Source organism: Pseudopodoces humilis, chromosome 1, assembly GCF_049639895.1.
Source record: "Pseudopodoces humilis isolate 2021_Gansu_Grassland_sample_001 chromosome 1, ASM4963989v1, whole genome shotgun sequence".
NCBI lineage: Eukaryota > Metazoa > Chordata > Aves > Passeriformes > Paridae > Pseudopodoces > Pseudopodoces humilis.
Genome location: NC_142200.1, coordinates 82,312,470 through 82,336,481, shown reverse-complemented (window position 1 = coordinate 82,336,481; position 24,012 = coordinate 82,312,470). Strand labels below are relative to the sequence as shown.

General features: G+C 42.2%; 1 protein-coding gene across 3 annotated transcripts in view; it reads right to left on the bottom strand.

Annotated features, from left to right (window-relative positions):
* The window catches only part of CDH20 (cadherin 20), a 126,096-nt gene that overhangs the window by 86,459 nt on the left and 15,625 nt on the right, over window positions 1-24,012 (bottom strand). The window contains exon 2 of one of the 3 annotated variants that reach the window (XM_088053014.1): window positions 1,711-1,823. The exons of the other annotated variants lie outside the window; for them this stretch is intronic. The gene's annotated coding sequence lies outside the window, so the exon portion shown is untranslated. The remainder of the gene's footprint in view (window positions 1-1,710; window positions 1,824-24,012) is intronic. 3 annotated transcript variants of the gene reach the window in all.

The following is a 24,012-nucleotide window of genomic DNA, read 5'->3' as shown; positions in this document are numbered from 1 at the left end:
TCCTTTCTCGGGGTTCAGAGAATGCAGGCTTTCAGGTGGAGGGGAGAATTGACTGAGATTGCTGGGATCCTCTTAGTGGGAATCAGATGCAGACCTCCTTTCCTTTTAGCTAACACACTGCACATCCCATTTCTGTCCAGCCAAGCAGTTCTACAGGTACAGCCTAGATTCACAGTTATGTCTGGAAATGGCATATTTTGGAAAAACATTATTTTAAATATTTAAAGACACTTCCAGGCAGGTAGATCTTCACCCTAATTTTCACCAATCATTTTTGAAGACAGAAAAAAAAAATGTTTCTGAGGTTGGCTTGTTCTACCTACTATATTCAGCACAGGCCAATAATTTGCCATTTTCTAAATCATGCAGTAGACTTGGTTAAATCTTAGGGAGCAGTTGTATGTGCAGAGACTTACTTTTAAACTGCTGACACACTGCAAACTGCGAAAGCACCATTATAAAAAAAAATTAGCATTTCTCAATATAGGTCTCTAAAACACACACATAGTTTAAAATAAATTGACTGAACATTTAAACCTGCTTAATTTTGGAATCAATTCCACATTTGAAATAATCTACAAGTTGAAACAGCTGAAGCATAAAATGTATTTGAAACTGAACAAGTTTAAATATTGAATCAATTTTGACATAAATGTGTTTGCATATTAAGGCATTAAAAATGAATCCAGTTTAAATACTAAGCTGATGAGAGAAAAAGCTGTGCTAGGGAAAAAAAGATTAAGGATGACCACAAAAATTACAACACGCTCAAATATTAGAAAATCCTGCAGTTTGTTATTTAATCTTAGTGAAACAGCTACGGTTAAAGGAAAAAGAAAAATCCACTAAGCATTGGTACGTAAAAGAGTGAGTAAAGGCATTTGAAAGCACTGAGTGGTGATGGGTGAGGAGTTTCCTACTCAGATTTTACTCAGTGTTTCCCTGATTTCAAGGGCCACCCTACAAAATCCTCTTCCATTTGCAGCTCTATGTTGTTTTTTTTAATTTTTAACTTCCCTAGGGAATGAAGGAAGGGCCCACAAACCTCACCTTTCTACTCAGTAAGAGTACTCACAAGCCATAATCTTTTGATGGGTTAGCTGTAATTGATTGGGACTTAAAATGTGTATTTCTTCATGTAATCAAACACACCAAATCAGCCTTTCTTCAGCCTGCTGCAGACTGAGGGGAAATTGCCTGTGCTTTGCACCCTGCTTTCCAAGTAAAGAATAAACTACAGCCATGGCATGGTCTTGATCTTCCTTTGGCTATACCTGTGTGTGCAGGATGCACTCTGGGGCGTATGGGGAAGAGAAGGTGAAAAGGGAAGCAGTAGTAGGGTAGAAAGTTCTGCAGGTAAAAGGAAAACAATGGCAGTGGGGAAAATGTGCCCAGGCAAAAAATACCAACAAAATCACCCAAAACTTACATGCTACCATAAGCAATTTCCTTAGTTAAGAAGTCAGGCTGAATTAGGACCCCCTGACTTGGCCCCATCCAGCTGCAGGAGGCTGGTAAGACTGGCAGGAGGGAATGTGTCTTGAATGAGGGCTTGCCAGCTGAGCACTGCTGCTAGAAGCAGCAGCAGGTTCAGTAGCTCAGCCCACATTTTTCACCTGAATTCAGATGACTGAATATTTCCAGATTTCATGCTATTTAGTCAATTACTCACTTGGGCTGCTCATCCTCCGTTGGGAAAGCTGCACCCACCTTGCTCTGCATGCTGCTCTTTACGTTCTGCCTCCAATGTTAGTTCCACAGCCAGAGGGAGATGACTATTGCTTAACCATTTCACCTCTGAAGCTGCCCCAGTGCTGTTCCTGCTGCAGAGAAGAGCAGAGCTTAGGCAGATGTTCTAGAAAAGGAGTATGCTCAACAGGGAGTAACAGTCGCTAGAAAACACCCTGTAATCTTGAGTCAACAACACTAAACCCTCAATGTGGCAAGTTTTGGTGCTCACCAGGTCTCTTGAGACCTGTTTGTCATTTCTGCTAGACTTCACAGTGCTGACTTCTACTAACCTCAGTGGCAAAGCCCATATACCACCACCACATCACTCATTGCCCTAGGTACAAGAAGACAGCATTTTTGTAAGGAGGAGTGAACCAAGGGTCTTAGGACTTTCATATCTGGAATGCTTAGGTCCATATTCACCAAAATACTTGTTGCTGTTAACAAAATAATTGTTAAAATATTAACAGTCTAAATCATTCCTTGAGGAGAAGGACCTCTGGGATGGAGTCTCATTGCTGTTCAAGTTTCAAAGACAATGGCAGTTTTAGTTCTTTGCACTCTCTGTGTGGAAGTCTCCAAGAAGTTACTTTTTACCAGAATTTTATTCTAATAACACAAAAGTTTATGCATGACAAAAACTATTGTCTGACAACGTGAATTTGAAGACCATTTAGCTGTGATTATTGAAAGATAATGCTAAGGAAGTGCTCCCTGTACTTTTGCAATGCACATCAAAAATGTAGTCTTTAGAGAAAAGAAAACAATGATGTTTGACAGTAGGAGGTATAGAATCAGCCTCCTGCCCCACAGCTGTGGAACTCCCCACTGTAAGAGCAGGGCACACCCATCCTATCACTCCTATCTGTATTTTAGGTATTTGTCTGAATATTTTAAATAACAAATATTAGGACCTGAATGAAGAGTATTTTTCACTACTGTTCACTTTACTGTAGATTCTCCTCTTGGTCATAAGAATGGCATAGTTTTACTCTGTGACATATTACATGTCCCTCGAATAGGCTGACGGGAGTTTACTAACTTTTATTTGGTTTAGAGTCACAGAGAGATTTACTAATATTAAAGAGTGAGAGCAGGACCTCAATAATTTTATCAACTGCTTATTAGTCTTTTTTTGTTTAAATGACCTGTGATCCATGAAAATGGATGATCCATGAAGTCGTTCCCCAAAGTCTTATGAATATATTTGCATCACTTGACACAAGAGCAACTCATGGAAGGGCTGCATGGCCCTTGGTGCACAGGAGCACAGGGACAACTACACCTGTTTTGCACCACAGAGAGCAGATGCAGATGCTTTGCACACACTGAAGAAAACTCCTCCAGAGCACTCTACTCTTTCTTTCTGAGACAAAGTCCCTTCTGAAGCACATGCTGGTGAGCTGCATCTCTCCATGTGCTTCTGTGAGAGAAGTCCCAAGCAGAGCTCCTTTTGGTGATGTAAAACAATATCCTTTATTCTTTCTGGGGTGGGGGGGTTTATCATTAACTTTATTTGGGGTCAAATCTGATGCAGCATTTTTGTCAGCCCTAGCTGTGAGGACTGGCTCTCTTGGAGCAGCTCTGGAGCACAAGACAGCTTCCTTCTGCATGAATTTTCTTTAATTTCCTTCATTCATTCTCTGACAACCTTTCCTTCATCCTTTAGTGCATGTGAAGCATTTTCTGCATAAAAGGAGTGAAGGAACTTGGTCCTGCTTCTTCCTATCTCAGACTGAATAGGTTAAATTGCCATGGTTACCTCTCCTGTGCTGCTAGGCCTTGAAATACATCTCTATTTCACTTTAGCTTTCCAAGCTCAAAGCTCTAGACAAATTTAGGAAGACTTTTCATCAGGATATTAGCTCCCCTCCCAGAAGTCCCCTTTTGGGTTTTGTTCATGCCTCCAGCTTCCTTCTGTGCCTGTTTAAACCAACAGTTGCAGCAAACCTCCAAATCAACAGCCTTGTCAGGATGAATAATCTAAAATTAATGTGCACTTGTCGACATGCATTACTGTTCCTGACAGAGACACGTTGCCTGCGCTGGCTACAAACCGACAATCCTTCAGAAGAAGTTTGCTCACTGCAGACCGAGGGTTGATGGAGAGCCAGGATAGGGCTGGGAGTCGAATTTCAGATGATAAGTACAATGGTTCCTGACATGTAAGACTCAGAGTGAATTCACCAAAGACCAGGCTGCTTACTTTTTTTCCTGCTGTTTGCTTTATTCTCACTGGTGATGGTTATCGCATTTATACAGCACCCCCTGAGAAATCATCTAGATGGGTTTTGAACATCTTGTTTTTACCACCCTCAATTTCAAGTTGTGGAGCAGAAGCGTGAATAATACAGCACACCACCACTGTTACATTACAAACGCATACTTTAACTTGGTGCTTGGTGCTCCCACTCCTACCTCTTTTTTTTTTTCCCTATCCTTAGCTCTTGCAAGCCTTACTTGACAACCAAGTGTGCTCTTTTGCAGTGCTGTGGGCAAGCTGCAGTGAGAGATGGGGACTTTGGACCCAGAGAAATGCCATTTCTGCGACCAGTTTAGGGTTACAGTAGTTAGCACTGCATCTGCTCAAGTAATACAGTCAACCTGAAATGAAAACAAACAACAAAATAAAATACTGCTCTGATTTTTTTTTTTTTCCTGCCCTTTTTTACATGGCTCAGTAATCAGCATTCAGCATGTTGCTGCATTTTTAAAGTTAACTGTTATGGAATTAATGAATTCTTCTTCATGAATACCAAAGGACTTGGTCTTTTGCAATTTAATAGGTAACAGAGTCGCTTTAAAAAAACTGTCGCTTAGCTTTCATATGTCAACACAGTTGTATGAAAATTGAGAAAGGCTTTTATTTCTGGTTTTGCTTAAACTTTCTCGCTCACTCACCCTCTCTGCTCAGCCACAGCTTTGGCTGGATTCATCTTCCAGATCTTTTCACTCCAGGATGACCTGGCAATAGTGGGGCGGTAATTCACATGAGGATGACCTTTTGGGGTGACCCAGAGCACTTTTGGAAGCCCAGAGGCAAACGGTGTGCCCTGTTGGTAGGACACATTTGGGGAAAGAGAAGGTGCACTGCCCATGCCAAAGACAGCTGCACTCTCGCTGCTTTGCTCCCTTTGACCAAAGACAGCCCTGGGTGCCCAGGCTCACCCCACCAGCACCCTGCTCCCCCAAGCTGGGCAAAGATGATTTGAGACAGAGGTGACTTGTGAGGCTGCATCCCTCGTGTCCACACCTTACACCAGCTCCCACCTGGCTCTCGTTCCCCGGCAGGGACACCATGGGGAGGAAAATGGCCTTTCTGTGCTCTGTGCTGGCATGCACCAGGCAGGAGGCACAGATGCTGATTTTAGTGTCTGACTTCCTGGCTGCTCAAGGCACTGCAGCTTTCACCTTGGGAAATACTGGCCAGCCTCGATCTGGCTGGATGAATCCTCAGCTGGGAAAAGCCTGCCCCCAGGAAAGGCTGTTCTTACCCGCTGCTCCCCTGAGATGATCTGGCAGTCTGCCTGCCCACTCCTGTGCCCATCCAGCCACTAGCAGGCTGGAAGCACATCTCTCTGGCTGGCTGCTTTGGGGTGGCAGCAGGGCCAAGATGTTAGAGAGGCAGCTCCTGGCAGTCAGAGAGGAGCTGCCTGCTCCTTGGAAAGTGCAGCCTGCCTGCAGGGAGAGACGTGACTAGGGACGAAGGGAACGAGTGAGCAGAGAGAGAGGCTGCAGAGGTTGGGGCAGAGGGTGGAAACATCATGGGGAAGTGATGGTATGTGAACAGCTTTGCAGGCAGGAGGAGCATCCCCTGATGCTTCCGTTGATGCTCTTCCTAAGGGATGATTCTAGGTAATTTCTGGGGAATTGTAAATTATTTTTCGTTATTGTTTTCCCCTACTCTCTTCCCACTTTCCTAAGAAGAAAATTACCTAGCATTTACCAAGCTGCACAAGCAGCTAGTTGGCAGCTTTCAGCATATTTGGAAAAAACATTTCCTTGGCAGAATAGCGTACAGGTTTGTAACTCTGAGATGACATCACAATAATACAGCAAGGGGCTCAGACTAGCACCCCAGCAGATTAAAAGAGTTACCAGCAGTATCTTCCCACAAGGGACTTATTGTGATGGAAAGACATGCTCCTGGCTGGTACTGAAGAACAAACATCTCAGCAGCCCTTGGCTAATGATGCGTGGCCCATCTATTCATCCTTTGCCGACTGCAAACAAAACTGAGGTTTGGATGTGACGCAAGCTGAGCTCTGGATGTGGAGCATGCCAGTTCTTGCTCTTGCTTTGGGACTCCTGTCTGTCCAGGGAAAAGCATGCTGAAGGAGACCTGAATTGGAGCTGGGAGAGTTTTAGAGACTGGAGCAATGAGAGATTGTGGTGGGGGGAGCCAAGCAAGCCATTAAACTGTATGGATTAACTCCCATTATATAGTGAAGTTTAATGGCTAGGCACACTCATTTCTGTGTGAATGTTCCTACAAAAGTCCAGGAAAGTTTTTAATATTAAAAAAAAAATCCAACTTGTGCACTCAGATGAGCTTTTGTCTTTAGGGTTTCAGTGGAGGGATGACACACAGGCAACAAGGTTCAGGGACCTGTGTTTATGTGAAAAGGGAAAAGGGTCAGTTTAAACCCAGGTGGAGTCTGAGTGCTGACTTGATGGAGCCTCTGAGTCTCCAAATCATTGTGTCCTGCACCCAGTTAACGCTGGACTGGAAACAGGCTCTGGGCTGCTGTAGGCTCAGACATTTCTCTGCACTCCCTGTGTGTTCACTGCCCTGCAGGTCCTGGGAACACACAGAAATGGAGAACAAAATAAAAACAGTCCCTGACAATTATTTTCCATGGGGAGTATCAGGCTCTTAATGAACCATATCTCACCATATAGTGTTGGTTTTATGGACCTCTCCATAGGAGCTAGGTGAGCCAACAGAAAAACCTTTTTTCCTTTTTATTTTCTCTCTTACAAAGCTCTCTTAAGACAGGCTGCTGTGAGGCATCGTCAGCGTACTGGCTACCTGCTGCCTGTTAGAGTACAGGTTACATCTCATCTGGTTGTGCCATGGCATGTGCCTATGAAGACAACATGAGGCGAGATCATGCCACAGAAATTAACAATGCAGAAAGACATTTTCTTGATTCACAGCAAGGCATTAACTTATGCATCTGAGTAGTGGATTAAAGGCTTCCAGCAGTGAGGTGGGGAGGAAGTAAGAGAACAAGCTGCCAACTGGTAAATATCCACACTAATTTTGCAAATGCAGGTATTTCATGTCTTTCCTAATCTAATCGTGAATGCAAACTGGATTACTGCATCCGACATGACAAGAATAAAACAGCACCAGCAGACTCTTGAAATTAGCAGAATGAGTTTGCTGGAGGAATTACATTGCTGATACGAGTCACTCTTATAATAAAGGACACTCCTAAAAAGGGAAGAAAGAAAGTTGGGGATGAAAAATAAAAAAAAAAAGAGCAAGAGTAGGAAGCCTTTTCCCCTAAATGAGAGATGCAATTAAGAGGTTAATTATTTTTGCACTAAGAACAGACAATTTTCCCTTCAGATGCTCACTGCATTACAGAAATTAGCAAGACCATCTATGACCACTTGACAGGAGAATTTAGAGAAGGATGTTGAAAGTACCAAGGGCAGTGGAAGGACATTCACAGGAATTGGAAATTATGGTCCTAGCAGAGATTCCTGGAGGTTCAAGGGGAAAACCTATGAAAGTGCAGAGGTTAAGAAGAAGGTACACCTGTAAGCAGGCACACCTCCTCCTTAGAGTGATGCTAAAAGTGGTCTTGCCTGATTTTCCAATGCCCTCAGCTTTGGGCAGACATATAAATTACTACAGTTACTGTAAAGAGAAAGCACTCAAAACTGGTTTTATTTCTGATATCATGTGCTACACAGAGGTGCAGAGGAGTAGAGAGTGTTGCCCTGAAATCTACCTTTTATTTCTGTGTCATTTTCAGGTTATTAACAGAACCTTTACTGCCAGCAAAGCTGCTCTGTTTCTCTAAGCTCCTATATTCTGTAGCATTTAGCATGGCTGAGGTGGTCTTCAAACTACATAAATCACGTGCCTGGAAGGAGTGGAGTTGCATTTCAATTTAAGCTGCAGGCTGTTTTCTGCCTGCTACAAGAATAAAAGATAACCAAAGAGTGAAAACATATTAAGAGAGTGGCTGCATAAAGAAAAGTTCTATATCAGAGAAGGAACAGAGAAAAAAAACCAAACGAGCAGGTTAAAGAAAGTTAAAGTAATTTAAAAGAAAAAAATCTTTTACAGGTGCCTTTTGTGGAGAAACTGGGCTGAAAGCCAGAAAGAAAAAGCTGTGACAGCAGGGAGGAACAGATCCCACAGAGACAAAATAGGAGAGGGGACTGTCTCTGCAGGAGTGGTGAGAAAAAAACCAAACCATTAACATTGCTATGGAAAAAAACCAATTTAAATTGAAAAATTAAAGGAGCAGAAGTTATCTTTTCATAGACATTGGGGTTAATGGGTCTCATAATCCCTCTCCCTCTTCCCTGCCCCAAACATGGATGTACTGCCTTCCATAGCCAGTGAGCAAGGCTGGGGTTGAGAGGCTGCTTTCAGGGAGCTTTGTGCAGTACCAAGGCTTCCAAGAGGAAAGGCAGTCGTCTCCACTGTGGCAGGTGGCAGGAAGGCTGCTTATGAGCCCTTCCACTGGGGAAAAGTGCCACGGGGTGGCAAAAGAAAGTAGTGGGACACTGAGCACAGCCTGCAGGCAGGCAGAACGGGGAGCAGCAGTGATGGAGAACCTGGGGATAGGAAGCAGACAGTGGTAAACACTGTGAAATCACCGTCCCCAGCCTGCACTGCATCCCAGTTCATGGAAAACCTGCCTTCAGGAGTGAAGTGTTAAAGAAAACATTCAAAGACCAAACTAGTCAGGCCTGAAGCAAAGAGAAGAGAAAAGAAAAAGCAAGAGCCAAAGAGAAGATGGAGAAGATCAAGTCTTGAGCTAGAAATGAATAAGCTAAAGCTACTGAAGACAAAAATTAAGGAAGGAAACAGCAAAGCACTGGATATAATTAAAGAGAGCCAAGAGACCATAGCAGCAGGCTGATCTTTGTTCAGCTTATCTGGTCTTCAATAGAGTTTACCATAAGGCATATCAGAACACTTTGATGTTAAGAATTCTTTCTGGAGTTAAAAACCAGAGGTGGTTTGAAAGGAAAGCCAAAGCTTTATGAGAGAAAAGCCCAAGCATTAATGCTGGTTGTTTCATCACACCCAGGTATTTCAGTCATCTCCCATGCCATCCATAATCAAGGATTTACCTCTGTTGCATGTCTTTGCCTCTGCCCCAGGCCACAATCGCACTGAGGCAGAGCAGGTATTCTCATGTTGAGGTACCATGAAGGCTAACTTGCCTTGGCTGAAAATGCTGCTGCTTACTTCTAGTTTTGTCTCCGCTGGCAATTTCTTAAGTAAACTACATTTTTAGCTTGGCTGCAGCAAGCCTTCAGTCACAAGTTTCTCATCATAATATGTCATTGTGATTAAAAATGTCCCATCTACTGCTGTAATGGAGAAAGATTACACTTTTGGACACTTTTTTTTTTCAGAAGTAAAGCCTGAACGAATTTGATTTTAGTCATACAATTGATTCTTACATCTCCCTCCTTGAAAGCCTTCCATCAAGCTGCAATGTTGTTTTGGGGACCTGTTTGGGAAGCCATGGCTGACTTTTCAGTCCCCCATTTTCCTAGCAGGAGAGGTCTGTCTTAACTAACAAGAGGGATGAAGGAACTAAAGTACAAGGAAATAAACCAATAATAACATAAATGTGAATCAGCCTTGTTTAGCTCAGTTTTTTGAGGAAAAAAACCTTGGCTTCTAAGCTTTCAAGGCACAGCATAGATTCAAAACACAACCCTTCCATATTTTTTTCAAATATTAACCAGGATTTTGCCCCACTTAGAAATTTCAGAGGTAAGAGACAGGGAGGTTGGACTAGATGACCTCAGGTGTTTGCTTCCAATGTTACCTGTTTTGTGGTTCTGCAATTCTGTAACAGAACTTCAATTCCTGGAAATCATCCTAGTTTTGTTGGTATTCAAATAATACCAATTTTAAAACCTTGGAGCCCAGAAAAGCAGCAATAAAATGACTTTGCCTACATATGAAGACAATACTTCCTACTCTATGCCTGCCACCCTAGAATTAGTCTGAAAATTACTGAATGCTCTCCAGAGCAAATCTTCCCACGTGGTGGCATGACGTGGCATCCAACACATCTCATTCCTGCTTTTGTCCTTTCACACATCACTCTCCCAAATCACAGAGAATGAGTCATGCCTTTCCTTCAGACCTTTTTCTTTTGGACTGATGAGAAGCCAGGACCACTGAGAAGATGGCAAGTGGATTTTGTCCTAGAGACTGAAGCTTTCCATGACTCTATAGAAGATGGTTGTGCTGATCTAAGTGGTCCTGCCAGCACCCTTTATCCTCACAGTGACTGAGAAACTATCTTGCCCAATAGATTTCACCAGTTAAATGTTCACTAATGAAAAAAATAATGGCAAAATACAATACACAAAGGCTATCACAATTTTCTGACTTTTGTGTAGTCTGCACTTGAAGCCACGGCTATTAAGTAAAAGGCTTTTTGCATTCTATCAGTCTCTAATAATTTAGTTACCCATATGCATGTACTGAACATTTGATTTGACTTACAGGGGAATAAAAGGAAAATATAAGAGAAAGGGAGGACAAGGATGGGGAAAGGGAAAAGGCAAAAGGAGAAGGGGAGAGGGAAGGAAAACAATAAAATCAAAACTAACCAAGTTAAAGTTAGCTGGAGCCTGCACTCTCCAAATAGATGTTGCAATACAATGATTTCATGCTATCATCTTAATTTGAATTTGCAGTCCTGTTCTAGGAAGCCCCTATTAGGGCTTTGTGCCCAATGCAGTAACAGAACTTCCCCCACCTCCATTGAAATCCTTCTCTGTGCCTTGGCAGTCCCTCCGTAAGGAAGGTGAAGGAGAGGGACAACCCTTTGTCTTTCCAGGTGGCTGCTCCTGTCCATCATGAGCCAGGCTTGTAACGCCGTGGCATTTTGCAGAGCGGCACTGCCTGGTGATGCCAGATGGAAGCATTTCAAGAGGGGGAAGTAGCTCAGGTTGGGGCTGTCTAATAGTGTTGGCTGCAATTCAGAAGCTAGCACCGTCCAGCTAACTCACTCATCCCAATTAAGGGTCAAGGCCTTACATGGCACTGCCCCCACGGATGCTGAGGACAGTCAGCTCACATAACAGTCCTCAAAGAGGCACCGGTGCAGAAGCAGCTCCTCCGATAAAACTTAAAGGAGACCGAGGGACACGAGACTGATTAGACAAAGCAAGTTAATGGAACTGATTAAAAGCATTCTTAATTGTATTATTCCTGGCTAATTATTTTTTTCCAGTGGGAAAGAGAAAAAGCAAAAAAGTCAACCAGTCAGAACTAATGAAGAAATATTTCATAGTAACTGTTTGCATTAATAATAATTTGAAATGTTATGATGAATCAGAATGGAACAAGCACAGTGAATTAATTGCAGGTTACTCATTACGGATTCTGAGACTGGGACTAATGCACTAAGTGGACACAGAGCCAAATTTAAATATGAGGTAGCATCACTGATTACCCTGAAGTTTTCAGCAGCGTAACACAGATCCAGATCTGATCCATGGTCTTCATTTTCTACTTGGTCTGCCCTATTTGGACAGGTAATTAGGTCAGCTGAATACCCTGTTCTTTTACTTTAGCACACAAATGGAAAAGCTTTGTTCAGCAGCTCATTGTGAGCCTAACCCCACTGAAGCAAGGGCCCATTCAGTCATTGACTCCAGAAGTTAATGACTTTGCCCTGTATTTTATGGGAGAGGGAATTTGGCTGTTTTTTGAGGGGCAAGGCAGGTTCCTAAGAAGAAAGAAAACAACAGTCACTAAAAGGGACAGGTTAAGGCAAGGAGCCTGAAAAAATGTTCTCTTGGTTTGGGATTATGGGCATTAGGTGGGTTGCACAGTTTCTAGGACATAAAAGCAATTACTATTAAAACAAACATTAAATCCAAGTCAGGGACTTGGGGTTTCATCCCCAGGCCAAATAACTACAAGGGTTAGAAAGGATTTCTTTTTCTCTTCCTCCTGCACCTCCTCCCCAATATTTCATAACCAAATGAGCCCACTGGAGGGGTTTTGCTTTATTTTGCTGGTTTTTGGAAGAGAGATAACAGACTACAAGATTGTTCAAGTTTTGGCAATGCACATATTTCATTAAAGAAGTTTCTCCAGCAGCACCTAATCAACACAGATTTTAATTGCAGGTAAGAATTAGTTACATTGTTATTCAATAGCTATTAATCATTTTTTTAAAAATAGTGTATTAGCCTGTTAACTACATAAGAATTCTATCTCCTCAATACTTGTAATGAATTGAACAGCTCAGGGCATGTTCATTTCTAGGGACATATCTTTGTACTTGAGATGATTATCTGCTCCTGAAGTGGATTACAGCAGGTACACAGGGACTTTCTGAAAGTTAAGCAGGTACTTAACTGCTGTCCTGCAGTGGGATGGACTTCAGCACCATTAAATTCACCAAGGCAGAAACGTGCATATTTTCTTAAGCATGTCCTTAACTGAATAGAGGCAGTGCCAGAGGACGGGGTGCTACTGAAAAACAGGGTCAGGCTTATGTCTCAGTTTTAACTGCGTGTGGAAGAGTTGCAACACATTCATTTTTAAATTGTCTGGTTCCAAATTCACTCCATTTTACAACAAAAAAGAAGAATAGTCATTTGCAGGTTTTTTCCTGCTTTGTCAACATCTCTCCGCTCCCTCCTCCATCTGAGGATACGATTCCTCCCAGTGACTGCACCATTTAAAGCACAAGCTCATAAAGAAATGACATAATTTTGCCATCCCTCTGTCTATGGCAGAGCCACCACGTGAATGTTGAAGGACTGTGCAGACTGTGGGTCTTGGAGATCCTGGATAAATGCATACTACATGAGGGAATGACTCTTCCTTGCCTGTGGAGCTGGGTCTGGGCAGGCATGCTGCCCACGGGAGGTACAACCTCCTGGCAGATGCAGTCCAGTACATCAGATTTACAGCCAACTTATCTGCAAGCAAACAGCAGTTGGTTTCTGGACATGCAGCAACCTGGGGTGCTGAGGATATTGTTGCCACAAAAATACAGAAAATACCCTTTCCCTCAAAAGGTTTCACCATCTGAGATATGGGCTTGGGCTGCCTATACAGGACTGCATAATCTAGGATCATCTCTGTTGTCAAGCACAATCCTAGCACAGACTGATGGGTCTCCAGAGCCTTTAGAGGCTGGGGCCCTGGCTGCTCACACACTAACAGCCTGCTCCTTAAGACAGGGCTCTTTCTGCCTGTCTGTCCTGGCTAGTCATTAGTTTAAAATCTGTTAGCCTGTTCCAATCTTAGCTCTTTCAGCCTGTTTCAGGTGACTTAATTCAGAGTTGACAGCAACAGAAGTCGTCAGGGCCCTATATGTATTGTACAAAACTGCAACAAAGAGAAGAAAGAGCCAAATGAATATCCCATGGAGAGAATCTACAGCAAGTTCTTCTCTCTTAATTGTGGTTCTGGCCTTGGCCTCTGCTGGACAGCCTGGAGATTTGGTCAGCCAACTAGCACATGGGTGGCTTGGACCTTGTCATCAAACTGATCCCCATGGCCTTGAAAGAATCTTTAGTTTTGCCTGGACACTGATGGGGCATGGGGAGGGAAATTTGAGATGTTGTCAGGGTGGCTGAGACACTAGGAGCCACAAGAGAGGCAATAAGGCTACTTCAGAGGAGGCATGGGCATCTATAAGAACAGGAAACAAATCTATATAATTTATAATTTATGATTTATCTATATGATATCCAGGCTTTTAAAATTGTGCTGCTTCTGGAACAACTTGTTAAATTTTATGCTACTGACTGTATCTCTTCTTACTTCTCATTTGTATGTTATATGAAACAAATCCCCAGTGAGCTTTCACATCTCACTATGGGATAGAACTCAGCATTTAAGAGTTGGGAAATCTATTTTACTTTTGTGGTCCCTAGTGACTTCAATTCTTGTAAGTCTGATTTCTGCTGCCTAAAATGTTCCATAGTCATTTGTCACCATTATCTATTGCTTTATTAATGTTACTTAGGTAAATTATAATCTCAGCAAAAAATATTTTAGTATTTCCTTTACAACTTTGTTTAAAGTAGTCTTAGCAGAATTAGATTAATAAAACATGTGGCTTTCAATATACTTCAAAGTAACTTTCACAAGATATGTGCATGCCCATTAATTCTGCAGTAACAAGCAGATTGTATAAAGGCTGATTTTCACCAAGTATCCACATCTTCTATTTCCCTTGAAAATCTCCCTGTAATGTAAGGGATTCGGTTCACCATCAAAATCAATCATTTTGGCCACTATCAACAACATACTTCATTAGGCAAAAGTACCAGCACTCGTGATGTGTTGGGTTCAAGGGTCATCTTTTGCTCTAAACATCTGCAAATGTCTTGCTTCCTTAAATAACTTCCTTTGTCTGCATCATCACTGGTCTTATTTATTTACTGGCCTGGGCTTTCACATCCTTTGGTTGCCCAAAAGCTGTTTTCACAGCCTTTACAAGAAATGGCTCTCTAAGATATGCTCTAGTTTACAGTCAGACAACCCCTGAAGGCTCACTTCCAGTTGCTCTTTGGCATTTAATAATGCTGAATTAATGTACAAATAACTATAATCAGTTTATTCTCAGGTAACTACCTCCAAGAGCAAAGCCATTATGTTATCAACAGCTACATTACTGATATTACAATACCATTACCATGACCTACTGCTGCCTTAACTCTTCTCTTTCCAGTAGACCTTGTCTGAACACGACTTCTACACAGGCTCTGAAGTCACAGGAACATCAGCCTTGCTTTTTTTGTTTGCTCCTCCAGCACACACACACTGAAAGCTATCTGAATTTAATAACAATGGTAATATAGCAATGAAATGGAAATCTAAACGAAGATACAAGACTAAGACTGTGTCTTCTGCAGCAATTCTAAAGCAGTGCTATTTTAAATGGGTCCTTGGTACTTACTAGGAACAGTTCTGGTGTCTTTATTAAAAGCAAAATAATATAATGCACAATACTTGAATGGCTTTTAAAGAAATTTTACTAAACAGTGTAAAAAAGGTGAAGAAAAAAAATATACATTTTTTTCTACTCTCTGTGTGATATGGAGCTTTTGGAAGAAGAATACACCACATCTTTGCTGTGACAGACAGAACCTGACAAGAAGATCTGTGACTATTTGTTGGCTGGGTCAAATATAAGGGAAAAAAAAGCTTATCATTTTTTCAAAAGCCTTCCACAGATACCAAGACCTGCTGCTTTGGAGGCTCAAGCTCTCTGCTGCATGGGCTGAGTCTTTCTACACATTTCTGTACCCTAGTACCCAGCAGTCTTTTAGAAATGGCTTTTAATTATAAATAATATCAGTGTAAGATGTAGCTTAGCTCCTTTTTTTCTCCAAGGTCTTTCACATCACTGATATTGTCTACCCTTTGCTATGTGCATTGGTGAGCCTAATATTTCAAAGGAATTCAGTGCCAAAACTCACATTAATCTCATTGAAGTTGGATTCAGTCCTGATGCTTAAGATACTTGTGATAGTTTTCAATTCTACCTTTATAATCAAATATTTCATGCTTGAAGCCTGGCATTATAACTTGACTGAGGTTTGCTGTCAGAGACATCTCTGCACTTCCACAGTCACAGTCTTTTCCCATAGCCTTTCTAAGACATGCCCATTCCAGAGCGAGGGAAAGGCAAAGGAAGAAGGAACACATTTGCTGCAGGCTTTTACTGATACCCTTCTGCAGCAAATATTGCCTGCTGGTCTGAACGGGGCAAGTCAGGGACTGTAACTATTTCATTTAGGCAGATGAGAAAGGGCTTTCTTTTCCTTGCAGTCAACCAGTCACTTTCATGAAATAATTGGTTTTACTAGCATCCACTGCAATGCACTCCATAAACTGGAAAGAAATACTCCTGAAGTCTTGAGGCAAGACTGAACACAAATTTAGAGGCCTTTTTCATAAGTGAAATCAACAATCCATGCTAAGCTATTATTAGAAGTTCAAGGTGGAATTTCTATCCTGGATAAAAAAAAAAAAATTATTTGAACACCCTCGATTCAAAGTCTGCAGTGGCTCTTGGAAGGATAAAAGGACCCCATCACTTAAAAAAGGCCTTATCTCTCTACAGTTTTTCTGCTCTGCCTTCCTCACCCGGACATATGTGAACAAGCTCCCCAGAGAGGGATTTCAGTGTTGTTGCAGGAGCTCGTCAGAAGAGTGCAGTGTATGGTAGCAGAGAGCAGTGCTGATGTCACACAACAAGTCTTGTGAGCAGAATCAACATCCTTCATTAGACAGGCTGACATGACACATCTGAAGCAAAGTTATGGCTCCTAAATCTTGCCCAACTTCACCATCTGTCCCAACAAGGGTTCCTACATCTTCTCACTCAGCTCTCTTTGCTGAGCATCTCCCTGTGCCTCCTGTGGACTGGGCCTCCTCTGTGATGTGTGGTATGCAGGATGCCTGATGAGGTGACAACACAAAGCCACCTCCATCTCTGGAACTCTGTGGAATTTTTACCACAGAGTACATCTAATGGACGCTAGTAAAAACAAACTCCACTTGTTTTGTTGCGAGAAGTAAATAGGGTGTACATATCAACTGTATTTAGGTACTTACATTCTGCTCTAATTTTAAAGTAATGTACTTAGTGTGTAATTTTGCAGCCAAGAAGTGTAATAGAATGTAGTCTCCTGATGCATAACACTTTTCATCCCTGTGTACTGTAGCCAGACAGCTTTTACAATTAGTAATACACATATATTCATTAAGAACTGCAGTGTAACACACAGGGTGCCCACAGTTCTCCTCCTCTATCTTCCGCATGAAGAAAAAGAAAAGAAAAAAGGGTCACCTAATGTGACTAGAAGATGCATGCGTAGCTAAGAATGAGTACTGTGTGCTCAAAAAAACCTATTAAAGCATTAGGGGGAGGCATTAGTAATCCAACACTGTGTACTTTAAAACAGCGCACTGCCAGAAAGAAAGATAGAGAGGACAAAAGTAAAATAAAATAAACAAGGAAGAAAAAAAAAAAGAAATAATTATTTCTTCATACAAGCTAACTGAAATATTTGTAGCAACAATATGGGACTGTTTCAGTCACAAAACAGCCTGATTGAATGATAATCAAATTAATTATCTACATTAACTGAACAGTTGAGAGCCCAGGTTGAAATTTAATAAACCACACTGCATGAGGATGCTTAAAGATAAATCACAGCATGTGACTCTGTGAGCATAATTTATTTTAAAACACTGCACTATTTCTGCAAATTGCATTTATTAAAGCTATGCAAAAGCTTCAAATCCTTTCAAAGGTGAGGGCATTTTGACTGTGATGGTTCTTGTTATTTAAGATGTACTTCACAGAATCACAGAATCACAGAATCACAGAATCACAGAATCACAGAATAACAGAATCACAGAATGGATTCTGGAGGCTGGAAGGGATGCACAGGGGGTCATCTGGTCCAACGTCCCTGCTTAAGCAAGGTCATCCCAGAGCACATGGCACAGGATTGCATCCAAGTGACTCTGGAAAATCTCCAGTGAGAGAGACTCCACAACCTCCCTGAGCAATCTGTTCAGTGTGTGGTCACCTGCACAGTAGAGAAGTTCTTCCTCTTATTTAGGTGGAGCTTCCTGTGCTCCAGTTTCTGCCCACTGCCTCTTGTCCTGTTGCTTGGAAAAACCAAGAGCCTGTCTCCATCCTCTTGACACCCTCCCTTCAGATACCTATAGACATTGAAGAGGTCCCTTCTCAGTCCTCTCCTCTCAAGGCTGAAGAAGCACAATTTCCTCAGCCTTTCCTCATGAGACAGATGCTCCCATCTCTCAATCATCTTTGTGACCCTCCACTGGACCTGCTCCAGGAGCTCCCTGTCTCTCATATACTGAGGAGCCCAGAACTGGACACAGATGTGTCTCACCAGGGCTGAGCAGAGGGGCAGGATCACCTCCCTTGACCTGCTGGCAATAATGCTCTTCCTAATGCACCCCAGGATACCTTTGGCCTTCTTGGCCACAAGGACACACTGCTGGTTCATGGACAGCTTGTTGTCCACCAGGAACCACCACCCCAGGTTCTTCTCTGCTTTCCAGCAGGTCATTCCCCAGCCTGTGCTGGTCTATGGGGTTATTTATCACCAGATGCAGGACCCTGCATTTTCCTATGCTGAATTTCAGAAGATTCCCCTCTGCCCATCTCTCCAACCTACTGAAGTTGTTCTGAGGGGCTGCACAGCCCTCTGGGGTGTCGGCCACTCCTTCCAGCTTTGTGCCATCAGTGAACTTGCTGAGGAGGCCTCTGCCCCTTTGTCCAAGTCATTGATGAATACTTTAAACAATACTGGGCCCAGTATTCAACCTTGAGGGACACCACTAGTGACAGGCCTCCAAATAGATCCTGTAATAGTGATTAAAACCCTCTGGGATCTGCTGTTCAGCCAGTTCTCAATCCACTTCAATTTGTGTCCTCTTCAGTAATTCTTAATGAAATTTATTTGGCAGTCATGCTGGGAGGAAAATCATAGATCCAACCCTTTGCCCAAGCCTGATCCCATCCCACCTTTTCCTGTTTTGTCTCTTGAGCTCACACTCCTGAACACTTTTGCTCCACCTATTCCCCTAACATAGATGCTGATGTCCCAGGCACATGACCCCCTGTGTATACATCTACTCCTCATTTTTATTTGCTGTCCCTATGCTAAGATGCCAGGGCACAGTCAGCATGGTCTCAGCTGCTGACGAGGCTGGAGGAGACGTGGCCACAAGCTTGTGTCTTCTGCAGAGACACACCCAGCACTGCCCAAAATATGGGAAAGAGGGTGCCAAATGGCTACTATGTCACGTCCTACCAGCCCTCTGATAACAGCCAGGACGACTAAGAGGATCGAGGCCAGCCAGACTGCAACACACCTTCCCCCTCCTCTCCCAGCTGGCAAGACCCTGGGCACTGGGATGATTGTGCCAGGATGGGGGTGTGGGAAATCACAGGGTGAGGTAAAGCAGCCTCCCAACCGCTACCTCCACAGGGTTTGCGGGACAGCACAGTGATACCTGACAGCACAGCCCCAGCTCTGAGGAACCACCCTCCACCCTGTCCACTGGGAGCTGTGGGATGTGGGACAGCAGGGCTGTCAGCAGATCCATGGTGGGGAAGAGTGGCCTGAGGACCAGGTGACTCCTGATGGTCCTGGCACGGGAACCGTGCTCCTGTCCCACGCAGGGACATGGCACCTGTGCACACTTGAGTGACGCGTGTACTCGGGACCCACAAGGTTAATTACAATGCCACCTGTAGGAGGTACTTTCCCACAAATACAAACCTTCTGTTTTTTCCATATGCTCCCATATGGTCCAGTTTTTTCATAAGCAGAGTTGTACTAGAGCTAAGAAATGACAGCAAAGCTTTACTTGTGTGCCTGTAATGTCTGAACCAGTCATCACCTGACTTTGATAAATCCAGGGTTTAAAAAAAATATTATTTAAATAAATTTCATCTTTTCCTTTGACACTCTAACTTAGCAATAATTTGCATTCACACGATACATGAAATTTGGCAGATTTTGTCATGAAATATTTTCATTTGTGCCTGGCAAGAGGTCAGTGGGAGGACTCAGATTTTCTTATCTTGGTGTCTTCTCTGCAGCCTTCTCACTTTGCACCCTCGCTGCAGTCCAAATATGCCCTGCTCTACACATGTAGAAAACATTACAGAAATCAGATACAATCTCTGTTAATCTTGGGAGGAGCAGAAAAACCAGTTTGATCGTGATGCACTACAAAACACAGTATTAATGTGTGATGTACTCCAAAACATAGTATTAATCCCTCAAATAGCAGCAGAATAAGCACAAATGTTCTTAATCAATTTCTACTAATTCTTATCAACAATAAGGAAAAAATCAGATAATAAAAATGCTTGAAGCATTTCAGGTTTCTCCACATGGCGTCTGAAAACAGACTTTGTTAGCAGATTGACTGAAATCTCTGTGGTTTTAGAGATGTGCAAATGGCTGTGAGAGGAATGCCTGAAACAAGTCACTTCTAGAGAAGCTTTGAACAATAAAGAGCCTCTGTTTTCCAGTGAATTGTGCATATGCACACAAACGTTCATCCATAATGTGAATTTAAAATAATCCTGATGGGAGTGAGAGGGGGGAGGGACATATGGAAATAACTAGGCAGACTTTGACCCTTTGTGTCAGAAAACAAAGCCTTGTAGTTCAAATCTGAGATAGCATTTCCCATTTGACATGGTTTCAACAGACGTACAAGCCTTCTGGCTTAAGCCTGTCCCTAAAGGATACTAATACCAAGCAAAGCTTGCTTACAAGCCACCCAACCACAACACGATGGTTTTAAGTGGAAACAAATGAATGGAATAGCTGTAATTAAAAGTCCAAACTGAATTAGTCAAAATCGCTACAGCTTCACTTTACAAAGTCAGTGAAGGGCAGGAATGGAGCATCTGGAAGAGCTGTTTGGCATAGGGTCACCAGGAAGATGAATTAAGGTTAATTTTCTACTGGAGTGTAGGTCAGGCACTGTGCTGTGGCAGAACACTCAATTTACTGGGTATGTTTTGGCCTACTTAGAACTTTAGAAAATAAATATTACAATGTTAAATTAAATATGCTCTGTGACAAGGACTTGCAACATTGGGAGAATGTGATTTATATGCAATTGGCTCATATATACCATCTAATATGATATGCAGAGTGTAATGAAAGCTCAAGGGTCTGATCTGCAGTGCAGAGATGCTTTACAATCCTCTTTCAGGTTGCACATTGTTTTTTCTTCCTCCTTTTTTTTTTTTTTTTAATGACTACATGAGTTAATTAGTGGTTATGTACTCTGTCTCTGCCTGGCCTAGCTTATCCCTACTGCAATAAATCTCTTTTCTTTCACTCTCCCAAGGATCATTACAAGTTTAGCCAGCACTGTCAACAAAACTAATTGAAAGCCACCTGCTTTTAGGATCACCTTAATGAAAAATGAAGAAGTTAAAAAACAAAATTCAATCAACTTTCTAAAAGTCTTTAATTTCCTATTAATTCACACATGTGCAAAGGCAGAAAACCCCTCACATTATCCCTTTTGTTTTCACTGCTGGCCTTATCATCCAGTTCTCCTTACACCTGTAGAACTAGAAATTATTATTTTTGTAACCTAAATCTCTCATCATTCTTCAATGTGGAACTAACAGTTTTATATTTAATCTTTTTAACTGCTGCTGTACAAAAAAAAAAAAAAAAAAAAAAAAGAAATGAAATGTACTTGCAAATAACCTTCCTATTCTTTTTGCTAAATGTTTATGTTCTTTTAATCAGGCAGGTCCAGATTCAGCAGAACTTTTATAGATGTCAAAGTCCACTTCAGCAATTACACAAGTGATCTAAATCTTACTGCCTTTGATGACATTCAAGCATCTGGAAAAAAGGCTGAACATGCAAGACTGAGTAGTTATGGATTTTGTGAGGGAGGGCCTTGGTACCAGACATGCAAAACCTCTGAGCACATACTGAATTCAACCTCAGGCAGGTGACCAAGTACTGTTGAAGCTGATGGGAATTAAGCACATGTGTGAGGATGAGCTCTTTGCTACCACTGCACAGGAGTGCACCATTTAGTGGAGTGAGCAGGAGTAAAGGAAACATCCTTGAGGTAGCTTGATGGCTACGCTGTTTCTCCTAACTAATTTCACAGCTCATCCTTAATTGTGGTGAAATAAGCCTGGAAAAGGATAAGAGTGTCAGATTTATTTCCTTCAGGCCAGCTGGAGCAAAATACTGAGAAAAGAAAAAAAACGAAACAAAAGGGGTACATGAGACAGATGGGGCTAACGACTATTTGTGTTGCAGCAGGGCTTAGATGTCCCAGTAAAGCCTGGGATCCCACAGCGCGAGACGCTGTGTAAACATGTCAGTGAGGGTGTTCAGTAAAGGGGAGCTGCCTGTAAACACTGCATGTGGAAGTCCCTTTGAAGTCAGCAGAGCCCAAGCATGCAAGAGGTTTGTACTGCTGGGCCATGTGTTTCAAGCTGTATGATTAATTGCTGTCGAGTGTGCCAAAGCAGAAGACAGGCTTCTCTCATAGGATGGCCACCAAAGATATGATGAGCTGAGGAAAAAAAAATAAAAGTAAGGTCACAGATAATATATTGGTTTTATTTAACAGTCCACTGTTTACTTCCTGTGAGTGTAAATATATTATTATTTCTCCTACTTCGAAAGAATAAAAATTCTGTTTAGATGAAATAAGTTTAAAACAGTGCAGGTGACATGCAGTATGGGATAAATGTTACTCTTCATACAAATGTAAGCTTCTCTCATTGATTATAGTAATAAGATATGCAAAGAAAGATCAGAGGAATATAATTTGATCCTTTTTGGAAGCTAGTCTGAAATCCATGCTGCATGTAGTCTGCATGCATGCACAGAAGAGGAAGAATAGTGAGGAGTCAAAGCACTGCAGAACCTTCCCAGAGATGGCAAATTCATGCTGCTTTAGAAGTGAACTGATGGCTACAGAAGGTCGATGGACCTAGAAACAAGGTGAGCCCCCCCAGTTTGTGAACCTGCAGTTTCAACGATGCAATCATTGCTACAACACGCAGAAAAGGTTTAAACACAAAGGCATACAGAAGAACGAAAGGAAGGAAAAAGTACCAGTCAGGAATAATTATCACAGTGTATAAAACTTTCCACTCCTTTATTATCATAAATTGCAAAGTTTTATTGATGCATATTTTATCACAGCACTCTTGCCATATGTGATCTGAAGATTCAGAGCCTGTCCCTGGGGACAACGGTACTGATATAGATAATCAAGAATTCCTTTTATGCTCCTCTCAACACAGCCACAGCTCAGATTGAAATTAACATCTTTTACAATGAAACACCAGTTTTCTGCAACAACTAGACATGACAGCTGGAGAGAGAGACCTGCTTATCCAGTTATTCCTTCAAGTCTCGGTTTTATTACAGCCATGAAGTTGTAAACTAAGTACAAAGCAATGCGGACGGTCACTGAATACCAGAAAAATGAATCTGCATGCAACCTGCCACATGAAGAAACGGGAAGAGAAATGCTTCCAAATAAATCCAGGGATGAAAAGCAAAGATCAGACGCAGTCCCTTAAAAAAAGGAAAAAAAAAACCAAAACGATGAAGAGGAATCCAAAAGCTTTGAACTTTTGCTGTGTTCACTGCCTGGACTAGACTGGGTGATGCTTGCACACATGCATGTGCGCACAGGAGTGGAACCCATGGCCAGAAAGAAACCCAGCATGGAGTTCTGTCCTACTTAAATCCTCCAAAGCAAGAATTTGAGCTAGTGGAAGCTCTAAGGCTGCTTAGTGTTGGTACTCGTTCCTAGTAATTTTTTTTTTAACCTGACTGCTTCCACCTCGTCCCGGTTTCTCACGCTGCTGAGGAGGGGTGCATGGAAGTTGTTTTACCCTGCTCCCCATGGGGTCAAACGTCACTGTAGCATTTGACTTTCTTCCTGTAGAGCTTTAAACAACCATCAGCTGCCATGTAGGTTTCTCCCTCTCATCCTATTCCCAAGGGAGAACTGGGTATGCACTGTAGTGTTTTATTTTGTTTTGTTTTGGCATGACTTTGTTTTTGTTATTTTAAATCTACATGCTGGGTATGCTGGGAAGGAAAACAAGGGCAGCACCTTGCTTGTGAAGGAGAAGGTGGTGGGATTTGAAATGGTCATTAGTTTCTGAGGAACTTACTGCCAAAGTCCCAGCCTGGTTTCCCAGAAGGCACAGCTTCTTGCTGGCTGCTAGAGCTGATAGAGAGGTGCAAACTTCACAGACTGTCACAGGGAGCTGGAAATGATAATGCACTGGAAAATTGTATCTGTTCCATGTGTAAAAGCAGTTCAAGTCCAGCTTTGAGCACTTGCCTAGCTATCACAACATTTCAAAGGAGCCTGTTGCTTTGTTATATTACATGCTGGGACAATACATAGCAAAACCTACTCCACTGATCATTGGATTTTTTGTTTTTCCCTTTTCTTTTCTGATTAACATCCTACAGCTTAGGGGTTATCTCCAAACAGAG